This window comes from Octopus sinensis, linkage group LG5 (assembly GCF_006345805.1).
Source record: "Octopus sinensis linkage group LG5, ASM634580v1, whole genome shotgun sequence".
Taxonomy (NCBI): Eukaryota; Metazoa; Mollusca; class Cephalopoda; order Octopoda; family Octopodidae; genus Octopus; species Octopus sinensis.
Window position 1 is genome coordinate 9,097,986 of NC_043001.1, and position 14,954 is coordinate 9,112,939.

A 14,954-nucleotide genomic window follows, 5' to 3' on the forward strand; every position below is an offset into this window, starting at 1 on the left:
GGAATTATGTAGATTATTTACATTATTTACATTTGACGGATATTTGTCCTCATCTTGTTTGCTGTTAACACAACGTTTCGGCTGATATACCCTCCAGCCTTCATCAGGTGTCTTGGGGAAATTTCGAACCTGGGTTCTCATCCCTAACGTATTTTTCGATGTTGTTATTATTATTATTATTATTATTATTATTATTATTATTACAATAACAATGGCACTCTACTTTTAATTTTGACTCTATATCTTCAGGAGGAGTTATCGCAATCCTTTTTATATTATTATTATTTTTAGTAGTAGTAGTAGTAGTAGTAGTAGTAGTAGTAGTAGTAGTAGTATTTTTCGGGTCACTGCCTGAAATCTAACTGGGAATCTTGGGCTTAGTAGCGCGCACTCTTAACCACTACACCATATGCCCGATGAAGGTTGGAGCATATATCAGCCGAAACGTTGTGTTAACAACAAACAAGATGAGGACAAATATCTGTCAAATGTAAATAATGTAAATAAAAGATTTCTTGTACAATTCCCAGGTTATGCAAACCCCATCTCTACCATGCATATAAGTGAATTCATCTTGGGCAAGCAGGGACATTGTGCCTAATTATACTTTCTTAATCTTCACTTATTCTTTGGGTTATCTATTTTGCTGCGTAAGATGGATTTTGTTGTTTATGTTGAGAGCGATTTGATCATCAACCACAACTGACTTTATACAATCCTAACTTTTAATCATCTTCTTCTCAGATTGTGTTGCGATTCTCATATCTTTTTTCTAAACTTCTTCAGCGTTTCGACTTTTTTTTTCACGCATTGGTTCTACAAGGAAATATTTTCTTGCCACCATTTTCACATGGTGTTCTATAACTCCACTTTTGCATTAGTTTTTCTTTCTTCTCCTTTTTACCATATTCTCTTGCTTCCTTCTTCCTCCTAAGAACTGACTCTCACTTCAGTCGCTGCTACTGTTTTTTCTTGGGTTCTTTGAAGACAGCAGTCAGCTTTATTTTTTTCTTTTCATGATCTGAAGCAAAATGTATTAGGGTTATTTTGTTCTTTACCATAATTTTTTTTATGATACTGCTGTGGATATCTTCTAATAAGATTTTTGTTGATAAAAAACATTACATCCCTAATATTCGTTGAAAATATATAACTTAAAATTGATTGTTAGTGTGTAACTAGAACTTTCTAAACAGTCCTAATAATTTTTGTCTACTTTTTCTAATTCCGCCTTGTTTTAATATATGGAAGCGCAATGACCCAGTAGTTACGGCAGCGGACTCGCCGTTTCGATTCCCGACCCGGGCGATGTGAGTGTTTATTGAGCGAAAAGACCTGAAGCTCCACGAAGTCTCCGACAGGGGGGGGGTGCAAAACCCTGCTGTACTCTCTCACCATAACTATCTCTCACTCTTTGTTCCCCTATCTGTTGTACCTGTATTTCAAAGGGCCAGCCTTGTCACCCTGAATCTCCCCGAGAACTACGTGAAGGGTACACGTGTCTCTGGAGTGCTCAGCCACGTGCGCGTTAATGTCACAGGCTGGCAGTTCCGTTGATCGGATCAACTGGAACGCTGCTCGTCGCAACTGACGGAGTGCCACGAGTTCCGATATCTTCATTGAGATTGCACCTAGAAGGTTACCCTCCGAGGCACAAGTCCAGGCAAGGTTGTTTAAGGAAGGCCAGCAGTCGCCCATGCATACCAGCTTCCCCTCTCCACGCCACCGATATTATCCAGGGGAAAAGCAAAGGTCGATACAGCTTGGCACCAGTGATGTCACATCTCATTTCTACAGCTGAGTGAACAGGAGCAACGTGAAATAAAGTGTCTTGCTCAAGAACACAACACGAAGCCAAGTCCAATCCTGGAATCAAACTCACAATCTCACGATCGTAAGCTCGACGCTCCAACCAATGAGCCATGCGCCTTCACATAAAAAAATAACTAATAAATAAATTTATTAATCCAATTTACATCGAATATTTTTTTTATCGATTACAAATAAGCAAACATTACCAAGAATGTTTCCGTTTTTTTTTCTCAGAAATTGCCTTAAAAATCGGATTAAGCCTTTTGGCAGCTTGGTTGATTTGGGCATGTTGGTAGGAGGTCAAAAAAGGAAAAATAAATAGGTCAATAATTATATAAAAAAAAAGAAAAGAAACCTCCTTTGTGTATAAGCAGAGCGGTGAAAAACCTATATAAAAAGTAAATCTCTTTATGTCTGGAAATATAATTTTTTTTTGTTTTGCTTAATTCAGTCATTGGACTGCAGCCAATTAATTTAGGTCCCCACCTTCAAGAATTCTTAGTCAAATGAATCGAACTCAGGACTTATTTCTCTTAAGCCTACTACTTATTTCATCGTTCTCTTTCGCCGAGGTAATGGTGGCGGTGCTGGTGATGGTGATAATGATGGTGGAGGTGGTGGTGGTGGTGGTGTTGCTGCTTCTGCTGCTACTGCTGCTGCTAGAACGCTTTCAGGTGGTTAGAGCACACCAATGTCCAAAAGCATTTCAGCCGTTCTTCATGACATATCATCTTTTGTCATGTCCCGTATTTCATTATCCAAAGTATTATTCTAAGAGGACACAGTCATTTGAGGACGATTTATCTTTTAATTTAACAAGGTTAATAACCGATTGCGCAGAGCATTTATTTGTTGGATTGCAATGTTGTGCTTATCTTATAGTATTAATGAAACATTCCCTGAAAAACCATTGTTAATCTTTGAGATACCTTACATTCTCCAGATATTTCATTGTTATACAAACATTCAGCAAATTGCATTTCCTTAGAAATTTGCTCACATTTACAAACCATTTCTATTATACGTGCTCAAACTTGGCCATGCATCGTAATCTTCGGGGATAGAATTAAACTAGCTCTCAGCTTAATTGCTCCATCTTAAATGACTGGTGTCTTAATAAGAGACCACTCCGTAAAAGGCATTGAATCCAAGATTCCTATCCACTGATAAGAATATGTCAAATTTACAAATCATGTCTACCAATCAACAAATCTGCATCTGTGTAACCCTCTCTTTGAATATATATATATGTGTGTGTGTGTGTGTGTGTGTGTGTGTGTGTGTGTGTGTGTGTGTGTGTGTGTAAAGGAATATGAAAAATGGAACAAGAACGCAAAACACCCAGACAGACGATACAAGAAAAAAAAAACAAGGACGGGTCATTCGTAGTTTTCTTTCTTCATTGGAGTTCCAGATTATCTTTGCAATTTCGTATAGTTATACTCGCGATTTCGAGATTACTCCAATCTGGCTTACCCCAAGGAAAAACTAAGCTAAGAGCATTAGATTGCTTGGAAGAAAGCAGCGAATGTACACGAAATACAGGACGGAAATAACGGTGAAGTGATACACAAATACAAATGCAAATCAAGGACATTAACAACATGCATCTTTCGACTAAGGACGAATTAAATTAAGCTGGTGCATGTGGAAGTGAAGCCTTATGGCAGGGACATAAGAGGTGACAGGTGTAGGGAGGAAAATAGTTGTTGCATGGATAGTAGTCGAACCATGTACATATATATTTTTACTAACCATTATAGCTTTATTGCTCCAATTTAAATGTTTGGTGTCTTTATAAGAGATCCCTCTGTAAAAGGCAATGAATTCAAGATTCTCATCAACTGATAAGAATAAATCTGCATTTTGACAGACTCGTCACAGGAAATGATCACATATGAAATTTACAAATCATATCTATGTATCAATCTCTCTCTCTCTCTCTCTCTCTCTCTCTCTCTCTCTCTCTCTCTATCTATTTATCTATCTCTGTCTATCTGTCTCTATCTCTCTATCTCTGTATATATATATATATATATATGTGTGTGTGTGTGTGTGGTGTGTGTGTGTGTGTGTGTGTGTGGAGGCGCAATGGCCCAGTGGTTAGGGCAGGGGACTCGCGGTCGTAGGATCGCGGTTTCGATTCCCAGACCGGACGTTGTGAGTGTTTATTGAGCGAAAACACCTAAAAGCTCAATGAGACTCCGGCAGGGGGTGGTGGTGATCCCTGCTGTACTCTTTCACCACTCTTTCTCTCACTCTTTCTTCTGTTGGCCTGCTCGCTTAACCAGCGGGGTGGCGTCATTCGAAGGCTAAAACAATGCGAACGCATTGTGACCAGCGATGTGTAACATCTGATGGCCTGGTCGGTCACGTGACGTGACGTAATATATATATATATATATATATATATATATATAGAGAGAGAGAGAGACAGAGAGACAGACAGAGAGGTGGGGATCTTGCTTATTCACTGTAACATTGATACGAAACAATGCATTTGTTGTTTGTTTTTGCATTTGATTTGCAACATTCTGGATGTAAACACCTGTGTTGAAACATTTCGTGCTACATCCGGAGGGTTATTATACAAAAAAATAAACACGCGCACTGGTTCTACTTCACTTCTTTATTTCCTGTTTTTCAACTGCTTACTCGTTTAACTTGATTAATCTTTCGATGAATCGATCAGCTAGGTTTGACAAAGTCCCTTTTCATCTCAGTTCATAACCTCTCCAATGACATGCCCTCCGTACTTCAGGACTGTCTCAAGTCAGTCTGTTTCAGCTTTTATTGTTTCTGTTAATGCTTAACTGAAGGCCAACTCTGCACGAGCTCTTTAAATGTCCGCTTTTTGTTGTTTTTTGTTGTTGTTATTGTTGTTGTTCTATTCTTTTAACTTCATACATATACATATGAAATATTTTATAAGGCAAACCTGTCTCCCGAACTTATGAGATGTTGACTCAAATTTGAGAAATAGATGGATCGATTACACAGACACGACTTTATTATCATGAAAAAAGTATAGTTTTAAACCACAGCTGAAGCGCAGTGGGTCCTCTGCTATTCAAAATAAAAATCTCATTTAACCCTAGGTTATTCCTGACCAAGGAAACCTTTAGTAGAAAATATTGTTATTACAGATTCTTTTTTGATCTACAATATGTACTGTGGGCTATTCGTTTTTAAAATACTCAAGAGAATTGCAGGGAAATGTCTGTACTAGTTCTATCAGTTCAAGTAAACCATCTAAAGACAGACGAAATATCGCTAAGCATTTCGCCCGGTGTGCTAATGTTTCTGCCAGCTCGCCGCCTTAAAGACGAAAGAAATACTGTTAAATATTTCGTCCGGCACAGTAACGATTCTGCCAGCACGCCGCCTTAAGTTTCATATTATTTATGACTTCAAATTTTAGTACAATTCCAGCAAAATCGGGGGAGGGGTACGCCTATTAGATTGAGCCTAGTGTTCAACTGACAGAATTTTCTATCCCGAAAAGTTAAAAGTTAAAGTCGACGTCGGCAGAATGTGAACTGAAAACGTAAAGATGAAATGTTGCTAAGTATTTTCATGGATTGCTAACGACTCGACTTGTTCGCTGCTTTAAATGCCAGAACAGTAAAATCAAAAGTTTTTAACTTAGTACAACAGCATAGTATGGAAACAGGTTTAGGCAAAGGCATCGCCCCTCGGAGTTAAATTGTTAAATTGACTCCATTAGGATAGAATGCAAAGTTGGTTTAGAAAGGATTTGTACGCAGAACGATGAAATACCACAAGTCATTTTGTTTGACGCACTCGTACGAATCTGCCAATCCACCGATTTATTTTACTTTGGTACAGGGCCAGAAATATTTAGTGGGGTGGGTATACAAGTCAACTACATCGACCAAGTACTTGTCTGGTACTTTATTTTATCGATCCAGAAAGTGCGTAAAACAAAATCAATATCAGCGACATTTGAACTAAGAAAGTAAAACTGGAAGAATTACCGCGAAACATTTTTGCCTGTCTCTATTTTGCCAGTTCACTGCCGTTTGACGTTTCTAATAATAATATAACATATGATGCACCCTTTGATATTTTTCAGATTTTTGTATCTTTTGTCGTAGTAGGCGTTGGGCGTTTTGCCTGCATTGTATTTTGTCATTCTAGAACCAAGTATTTATCAAGTAAAATATTATAGCAATGAAATAATACAGTTCTATATTTAAGGGATGAGGAATTATGTACGTTATTTACATTTGACGGATATTTGTCCTCATCTAGTTTGGTGTTAACACAACGTTTTGGCTGATATACCCTCCAGCCTTCATCAGGTGTCTTGGGGAAATTTCAAACCTGTGTTCTCATTCCTAAGGTATTTTTCGTTGTCGTTGTTGTTGCTATTATTATTATTATTCAGACCTGGAATCGATCTCGAAATCTTGGTGTTAGTAGCCCGCGCTCTTAACCACTACACCATATGCCCGTGTTAACAACAAACAAGATGAGGACAAATATCCGTCAAATGTAAATAATGTAAGTAATGTTTAGAAATGACAGCTTAAATCTTGGATTCCACCTTCTTTCGTTGTAGTTGGAGAAAGACAAATTTTATTTGGATGTGTTTTGGATCTTACAACGTCTGAATGTAAGACTTTGTGAAACAACTCTGGTCAAAGAACACCTGTTCGATTGCTTCTTTGCTCTCTAGACTATGTCCATAGGAAATATTTTTAAAAACGTCAAGCGAGTTATAAGAGAACGTCTAGGCATTCTAAATGAAATAACAGCCAAATATCGAATGTTCTTTCATTCAACAATGAAAGAATACTTTGTTGTACTGAAGCTGAGAGACGGTACATTCTCTGCCGCGTTCTACAATGCGAATTTAGCTGTTCGGTCAATTTGGAGATCAAGGTGTGACGGCTTAGTATCCGCGAGTCGCGTGTTCTCTTAAATAAATTATCAGATGGAGTCAGCGAGATATAATGTATGAAGGTTGAACTTTGAATTACAAGTACAATCCAGAAAGAAATAGAAATAGACGGACAAATGAACAGTCACAGAAGAATTGATTGTAGTCTTGTACTGTTTTTAGATCTATCGACCCTGAAACCATGTAAAGAAAAGTTAGCTGTTCATACAATTTGAACTCAGAACACGGAGAGCTGGAATTTAATGCAAGCTAGGATTATCTCTCACTAACAGTTTGAAAGGAATACCTTTATACATTGATCTAAGCGAGCCCGGGGTTAAACAACGACAGCAACAACAGTGTTCGAATATAAATAAAAAATATATATATAGAATAAAGAGAATATCAAATTATTGGATGTTTCTCAAAATAATCATTTGGTTCGGCAGGCAATCGGGGATAGAAATAAATCGATCTGTAGTCTACACACATTTAGCTTCATTTCAAAGAAGATGAAGACACACGAGATAATATGAAGAGACAAAATCATAAGTGAAACGTTTCTTAGATATCATTTATCTAAACCGTGCGTAGAAAGAAGTTGATCTCGTTTATATGAAGCAATGGTTATTTCACTTACTAATTAATTATATAAAGAACATTTAGCAAATATAGATACACCTAATATTTTGTCGATAGTTGCTGGAAGTATTAGACGCATTATAAACTTCATACATATTCATATATATATATATATATATATATATATATATATATATATATATATATATATATATATCGTATTATGCAGTACGTTTATATGTATAATATACTTAATGTATAATAGGAGCAAAACGCGTAATTTAATGATATCTCATATTTATATGAAAACCAAATTATAGATTAACGGAATTGAAATTGTTTATCTAAGAGCAAACGATATGGAATTAATACTGAAGACATTTAGAGCTAAATTGATAAGTCAGCATATCAATTCGTAATAAGAATAATAAAAATGCACCACTGATTATGCTATGAGGTGTAAGCATGTATGTATGGTTCGGAAATTCCCTTTACAAACACACGGTTTCGGGTTCGGTCTCACTGTGCGGTGCCCAGGTAAAATCTTCTACTCTAGCCCCGCGCCGACAAATTCATTGTGAATTTAGTACACATAAACTCTCTCTCTCTCTCTTTCTCTCTCTCTCTCTATATATATATATATGTGTATATATATATATATATAATATATATATATATATATATATATATGTATATATATATGTATATATATATATATATATATATTATATATATACATATATGCGACGGGCTTCTTTCAGTTTCAGTCTACCAAATCCACTCACAAGGCTTTGGTCGGCCCGAGGCTAGAGTAGAAGACACTTGCCTGCCCAAGGTTCAACGCAGTGGGGCTGAACAAGAAACCATGTGGTTGGTAAGCAAGCTTCTTACCACACGGCCACTCCTGCACCCATATATATATATATATATATATATATATATTCTTTTAGTTGTTTCAGTCATTTGCTTGTGGCCCTGCTGGAACACCACCTTAAAGGGTTTTAGCCGAACAAATCGTCACCAGGACTTATTCTTTGTAAGTCAAGTACGTATTCTATCGGTTACATTTGCCGAGCTGCTAGCTTGCAGGGATGTAAACACACCAACATCAGTTGTTAAGTGATGGTGGTGAGAGGAAACACAGACACACATATATATAAGACAAAGCATAAGTAATGATCATTACAAGGATTTTTTATTGTAGTAATTTTCACCTACATTTGTTTCGTCATTGGTTTCAGAGGAGAACGACTCTGACAAAAGCAGCATTAATTCTCTGCCCCTGTCAATTTGTCTGAACCGATCGATTGGACGTTTGAGCACACCAATCGATAACGAGTTTATAATGACTACTGGAAATAGCTGTATGTCAAATTTGCTACAATAAATAAAATGTGTAATGACCATTATTCATATCTTGTCTTGTAAATCTCTCTGAGAAACCAATATAAATAAGAAAGCAACCATCGATTTACAATATACAATGGTGGGGAACTGTACCCCCTGGACCCTGGCATGAGAATACGCAGACTTCTTTATTCATATAAATATAGTTGTTAGCCTGGTATAATAACAGAGCTTATCAAGTATTTTGCTCAGATTGAAAATCCCTCACGAATGAAAATGTTATGTGCATGTATATATATATATATATATATATATATAGTTGAAAGTTACAGAAAAACAAAAGACGAAGACAGGTGTATAAACAACAAGTAAATGCATTAGTTTAACGCTCGGGAAGGAGAGAAAGTCCTTTTCGTTCGAGCCTACGCTCTTCAACAGAAAGAAACACGATGAAATAAACAGAGGGAGAATGAGAAAATATGTTAAAAAGCTTTTGGAGCTAGCGATCAATCATGGCAGCTGTTGTGTATATGTATATATATATTTCAGTAACTTGTGACATATTATCGTGGCAATAGACACTTTTCTATGATTAGCAATAGTACTTAGTATTAGGTGCTTCTTTTCCCCTTACTCAGTAACATGATTGTTTGTGATTTTATTATGAATTTTGCTTTAAAGGTTTAATCCGAAGAGGATTGGAAGAATCCATCATATATTTCAACCGTTTCAATGCAACTGGTTTAAATGATAAGATATCTTCAAATCTGGGACCTGGTCTTAATTTTAGCGAGTAATTTGATTCTGCTGCAAGCAAAGAGGCTATATGAAAGTGGTAAATCGAAGAACGTATTAAGTCTATCAGCCAAAAACAAAATTAGAAGCTCCGACAGACTTCCGTATAATTTCCTTCCTCTGTGTTTCACTCGTTGGTTTAACCCAATGCAACATTTAAAAGATGTTAGTGGAAAATGTCACGAATTAGAACCGGACACAAAACTACATCGTTACGAAACGAACTCAACCAACTACGTCTGCACCCAATCACCATATCAGGTAGAATACAATCAAATAAAAACTATTTAGACGATAAATTAATTATTTCTCGTTTTTTGGATTTAGTTTGCAAGATACTTTATGTGAGTTCGTTTGTTGAAGCATATTCTGTTGTGTCTGGGGAGAGTTATTTTCTTTTTGTGCCTTATAATGTAACACACTCACCGGTAAAATTTCCACTTATTTCTTATTTTTATTTTACAAATAATTTCGTTGCGTCTTGCAACCTTTTCAATAGTCGTAAAAAATAAGAAATGAGTGGAAATTTTACCGGTGAGTGTGTTACATTATAAGGCACAAAAAGAAAATGACTCTCTCCAGACCCAACAGAAATGAATCATTGAAAATTAGAAACTGAAAAGCCGCCGCCTTGATTCTACGGATGGTTAAACTGAATTTTATTTCCTTGCTGCAGTGTATTCATTCGTTGTATTTTGTTTCTTGTTTAGTTCTTGTCAAAGCCTAAGCGAAAAAGAAAATTTAACTCAGCCCAATGCAACCACTCTTAAAGCAAGTCATAGCACCACGTGATGTGTGTATCAATTCATTGATACTAAATAGTCTTCACCTGTAAAATAACACGGAGGTGAAAGAAAACGCATTACGGATACTCGTAAAAGGAACTAGTAATTTATTCGTTATTCTATATAAAATGTTGTACATCACGTTTGGCGGTCCAGTAATACTAAATAAATTACTTAAAACATTCAAGTGTTGATATTTGTCTCTGGTTTCTTCTTCAATCCATTCTCCTATGACAAACTTTTATAGTATATTATTGTATCTTCTATTCTAAATAAATACTTGCTGCTTCTTATAGAATATTACTTCATTTACTAAATATTTCTTTTCCAATCATACTTTCTCACAACCACTCAAAAGAATTATGATATAGTGTCTAAGAACTGAATACATCTATTTATGCCAAGAAGAAAATCTCTTCCGAAAGAAATAACTTCACATTCTTGTTTTCTAAAAAATCTCAAAAAATATTTGTGCAAATAATAAACTGATTTATATCGAATATATTCTTCTTCAGCATGCACTATATTTGCTAAGCAACTGAAACATCTCTTTTCAAGGTAGTTGTCCACAAATCTGTGACACATGCTAAAGTTGTTTTTTTTATATTGTCTCTACTTTTCCCATGTATATCGGATAATGTGGCTGATTATGCTATTTATGCGAACGGTGGATGGTTAATACATCATTACATGCGAGTATGGTGAATGATAGAGTCACTCCTACAGGGAGGCTATACCGAAACATACAGTTGTTGATTATAAATGCAAATCACTCATTTATATCAAAGGAAGGAGATAATAGAAGAGCAGGCAAACAGAAATATAAACAAGAGAAGAGAGGAACTAATTAGGATATTTTTAGACCACAAAACAGTCGCAAATTATAGAGAAATAAGAAAGAAAACCAGTTTCTTTGAAGAATGAATAAACATAATTAAGCGTCAAAAAGATAGACCTTATCGGATTCTCATTTGTTTTCGTTCTTTATTTCGCCAGTGAAATTAACAATTTAACAGGTTATTGCGTGTTGCATCTGATCAAGCAACGAAAATATATTCTTTCCCCTTCAAATTTCCCTTTGAAATAATATTTGAATTGAATATTCTTTGCTTTGTTATAGCTTCTGGATATTTAACTAAGCAGCAGATTATAAAGAATATCGTTATAGAAATCAACCCGCCACAGTACTTCATTATTTTTAATAGATAACTTCGCAGCATATTCGTACATTGTGCATAATTCCTTTGGACACGCCTTCACATTGTATAATTTTGCATAAATGAAAAGAAAAAAAACAAATATTTCTTAATCAAGTGCGACAAACAGAACATCTTTTCTTATTTTTTTTCGGTGGTGGGGAGGATATAAAATTTGTTTTCTGTGATATTGAAAGTCAATACCTCAACGATGTAGGGAGAAAAGTGTTTAAAATCGTATTTTGACATCAAAAAGCCAGACTATTTTAGCAGTTTATACCTGAGATCGTAATTTTTTTTATCAATGTTCTCTTGTAATAAAAAAAAAGCCAGTAACCTACAAACAAACTGGTTCACCAGAATCTAACGGTTAATATAACAACCCAAGTACATAAAACACTGATTCTTCTCCTCCACTTCTCTGTCTCTCTCATGCCCTCCCTCTCTGCTTCCCTCGCTCTTTCTCTTCGTTTCTATCACTCCTCTTTCTTTCTGTCTTTCTTTCTGCCTCTCTCTCTCTCTCTCTCTGTCTCCTTTCTCTTTTTCCTGCCTCCTCTCTCTCTATCTCTCTACCCTCCTCTCTTCTCCTGTTTCTTCTTCTCTCTCTCTCTCTCTCTCTCGCTGGCTTTCTATCTGTCTCTCTCTGCCTGTTTTACTTTTCCTCTCTCTCTGCCCCTCTCTCGCTTCCTCACTATCTCTCTCTGCCCCACTCTGCCTTTGTTTCTGCCTCTTTCTCTCTCTTTCTCCCCTCTCTCTCTCTCTCTCGTCTTCCACCCCTCTATTTGTTTCTGTCCCTCAGTCTCTCTACTTCTTTTTGCATCTCTCACGCTTTGTTTCTGCGCCGTCTCTCTCCCCCTCTCTCCTTCTTTCCCCCCTCTCTCTCACATTATCTCTCCCCACCTCTCTCTCAGCCTTACATAATGGGGGAATTGATATTGAATCTCTGTGAATTGATTATTTGATGCCCTGACACATCGCTGCCATTAACACCTGTTCGTTCCTTTCCAAGATTTCCTTTAAACCTTTCGGAGTAAACCAGGAGTGATGCTCTTACCAAAATATGGTGAATATAATGCATTAGAAGAGTGGCACCCGTCTCAAATGTCTAATATAGAAGCACCATGGTTGCTACCTGTCGTATGACAGGTAGCAGCTTGGAAGTATATGTTTACCATACACACACAAACACACACGCGCGTGCATGAACACATACATAAGTAGAATGAACGCTGACGCCGGAAAGGAAACTGACATTAGAAAATTTGCTTGGTTGAAGTCTGAATAATGACATCTGACCCATGCAAGCAATGAAAAGTGGACGTTAAACTGAAGCTGAAAGAACGAAGAAACAATGAATGTATCAGAAAGAGAGAGAGCGACAGAGTGTGCGTGTGTGTGTGTGAGAGTGTAAGAGTGTGAGTGTGAGTGTGTGGGTAAGAGTGTGTGTGTGTAATTATGCGTGTGTGTGAGAGTGTGCGTGTGTGTGTGAGAGTAAGAGTGTGTGTGTGTGTGTGAGTTTTAGGGTGTGTGAGTTTTAGGGTGTGTGAAAGTAAGAGAGTGCGTGTGTGCGTGTGTGTGAGTGTAAGAGTGTGTGTGTAAGAGTGTGTGTGTGCATGTGTGTGTGAGTGTTAGAGTATGCGTGTGTGTGTGTTTGTATGCGAGTATAAGAGTGTAAGTGTGTGTGTGTGTGTGTGTGCGTGTGTGAATGTAAGAGTGTGTGTGTGCGTGCGTGTCTGAGTGTAAGAGTGTGTATGTGTGCGTGGGTGTGTATGTGTGTAAGTGTGTCTATATGTGTGTGTGTGCATGTGTTTGTGCGTAATGATGTATCTACAAAATTCTTTAAGTGTAGCCTTTCCCCAATGTTTCTTTGACACTTGAAGAATTATGAGGTATTTAATTACCGAAGAGTTTTATTCTCTCTTCCTCCCACAAGATTTCTCTCTCATTTCTTGTTTTTTTACCTCCTTTACTCCTACCTCTCTCTCATACTCTAATATCTTAAAGAAGAAACATTGGAAACTATAGCCTTTGAAAATGTGGCTGGAATAACTTTGATTATAGGCTTCCCCAACTTGAGAAAAATGGCTAAACTACAATAACAATAAAAGGAATTTTGTCTATCGAATGGACATTTTGGGATGGAATTTTGGGGGAATCGGCCAGTCCATTGGATCGGCCCCAGTACGCAAATGGTGCTTATTTAATCGACCCTGTAAGGATGAAAGGCAAAGTCGACCTCGGCGGAATTTGAACTGAGAACGTAACGGCAGACGAAATACCTATTTCTTTACTACCCACAAGGGGCTAAACACAGAGAGGACAAACAAGGACAGACAAACGGGTAAGTTGATTACGTCGGTCCCAGTGCGTAACTGGTACTTATTTAATCGACCCCGAAAGATGAAAGGCAAAGTCGACTCGGCGGAATTTGAAATGAGAACGTAACGACAGACGGAATACCTATTTCTTACTACCCACAAGGGGCTAAACACAGAGAGGACAAACAAGGACAGACAAACGGATTAGTTGATTACGTCGGTCCCAGTGCGTAACTGGTACTTATTTAATCGACCCCGAAAGGATGAAAGGCAAAGTCGACTTCGGCGGAATTTGAAATGAGAACGTAACGACAGACGGAATACCTTTCTTTACTACCCACAAGGGGCTAAACACAGAGAGGACAAACAAGGACAGACAAACGGATTAGTTGATTACGTCGGTCCCAGTGCGTAACTGGTACTTATTTAATCGACCCCGAAAGGATGAAAGGCAAGTCGACTTCGGCGGAATTTGAAATGAGAACGTAACGACAGACGGAATACCTATTTCTTTACTACCACAAGGGGCTAAACACAGAGAGGACAAACAAGGACAGACAAACGGATTAAGTGATTACGTCGGTCCAGTGCGTAACTGGTACTTATTTAATCGACCCCGAAAGGATGAAAGGCAAAGTCGACTTCGGCGGAATTTGAAATGAGAACGTAACGACAGACGGAATACCTATTTCTTTACTACCCACAAGGGGCTAAACACAGAGAGGACAAACAAGGACAGACAAACGGATAAGTTGATTACGTCGGTCCCAGTGCGTAACTGGTACTTATTTAATCGACCCCGAAAGGATGAAAGGCAAAGTCGACTTCGGCGGAATTTGAAATGAGAACGTAACGACAGACGGAATACCTATTTCTTTACTACCCACAAGGGGCTAAACACAGAGAGGACAAACAAGGACAGACAAACGGATTAAGTTGATTACGTCGGTCCCAGTGCGTAACTGGTACTTATTTAATCGACCCCGAAAGGATGAAAGGCAAAGTCGACCTCGGCGGAATTTGAGCTCAGACCGTAGCAGCAGACGAAATACCGCTAAGCATTTCGCGCGGTGTGCTAACGATTCTGTCAGCTTGCCACCTTAAAATATTCTTTTTTATACGAGGTACAGGGCCCGAAATTTTTAGGAAGAGGGCCAGTCGATTAGATCGACCCCAGTACGCAACTGGTACTTTATTTATCGATCCCGAAACG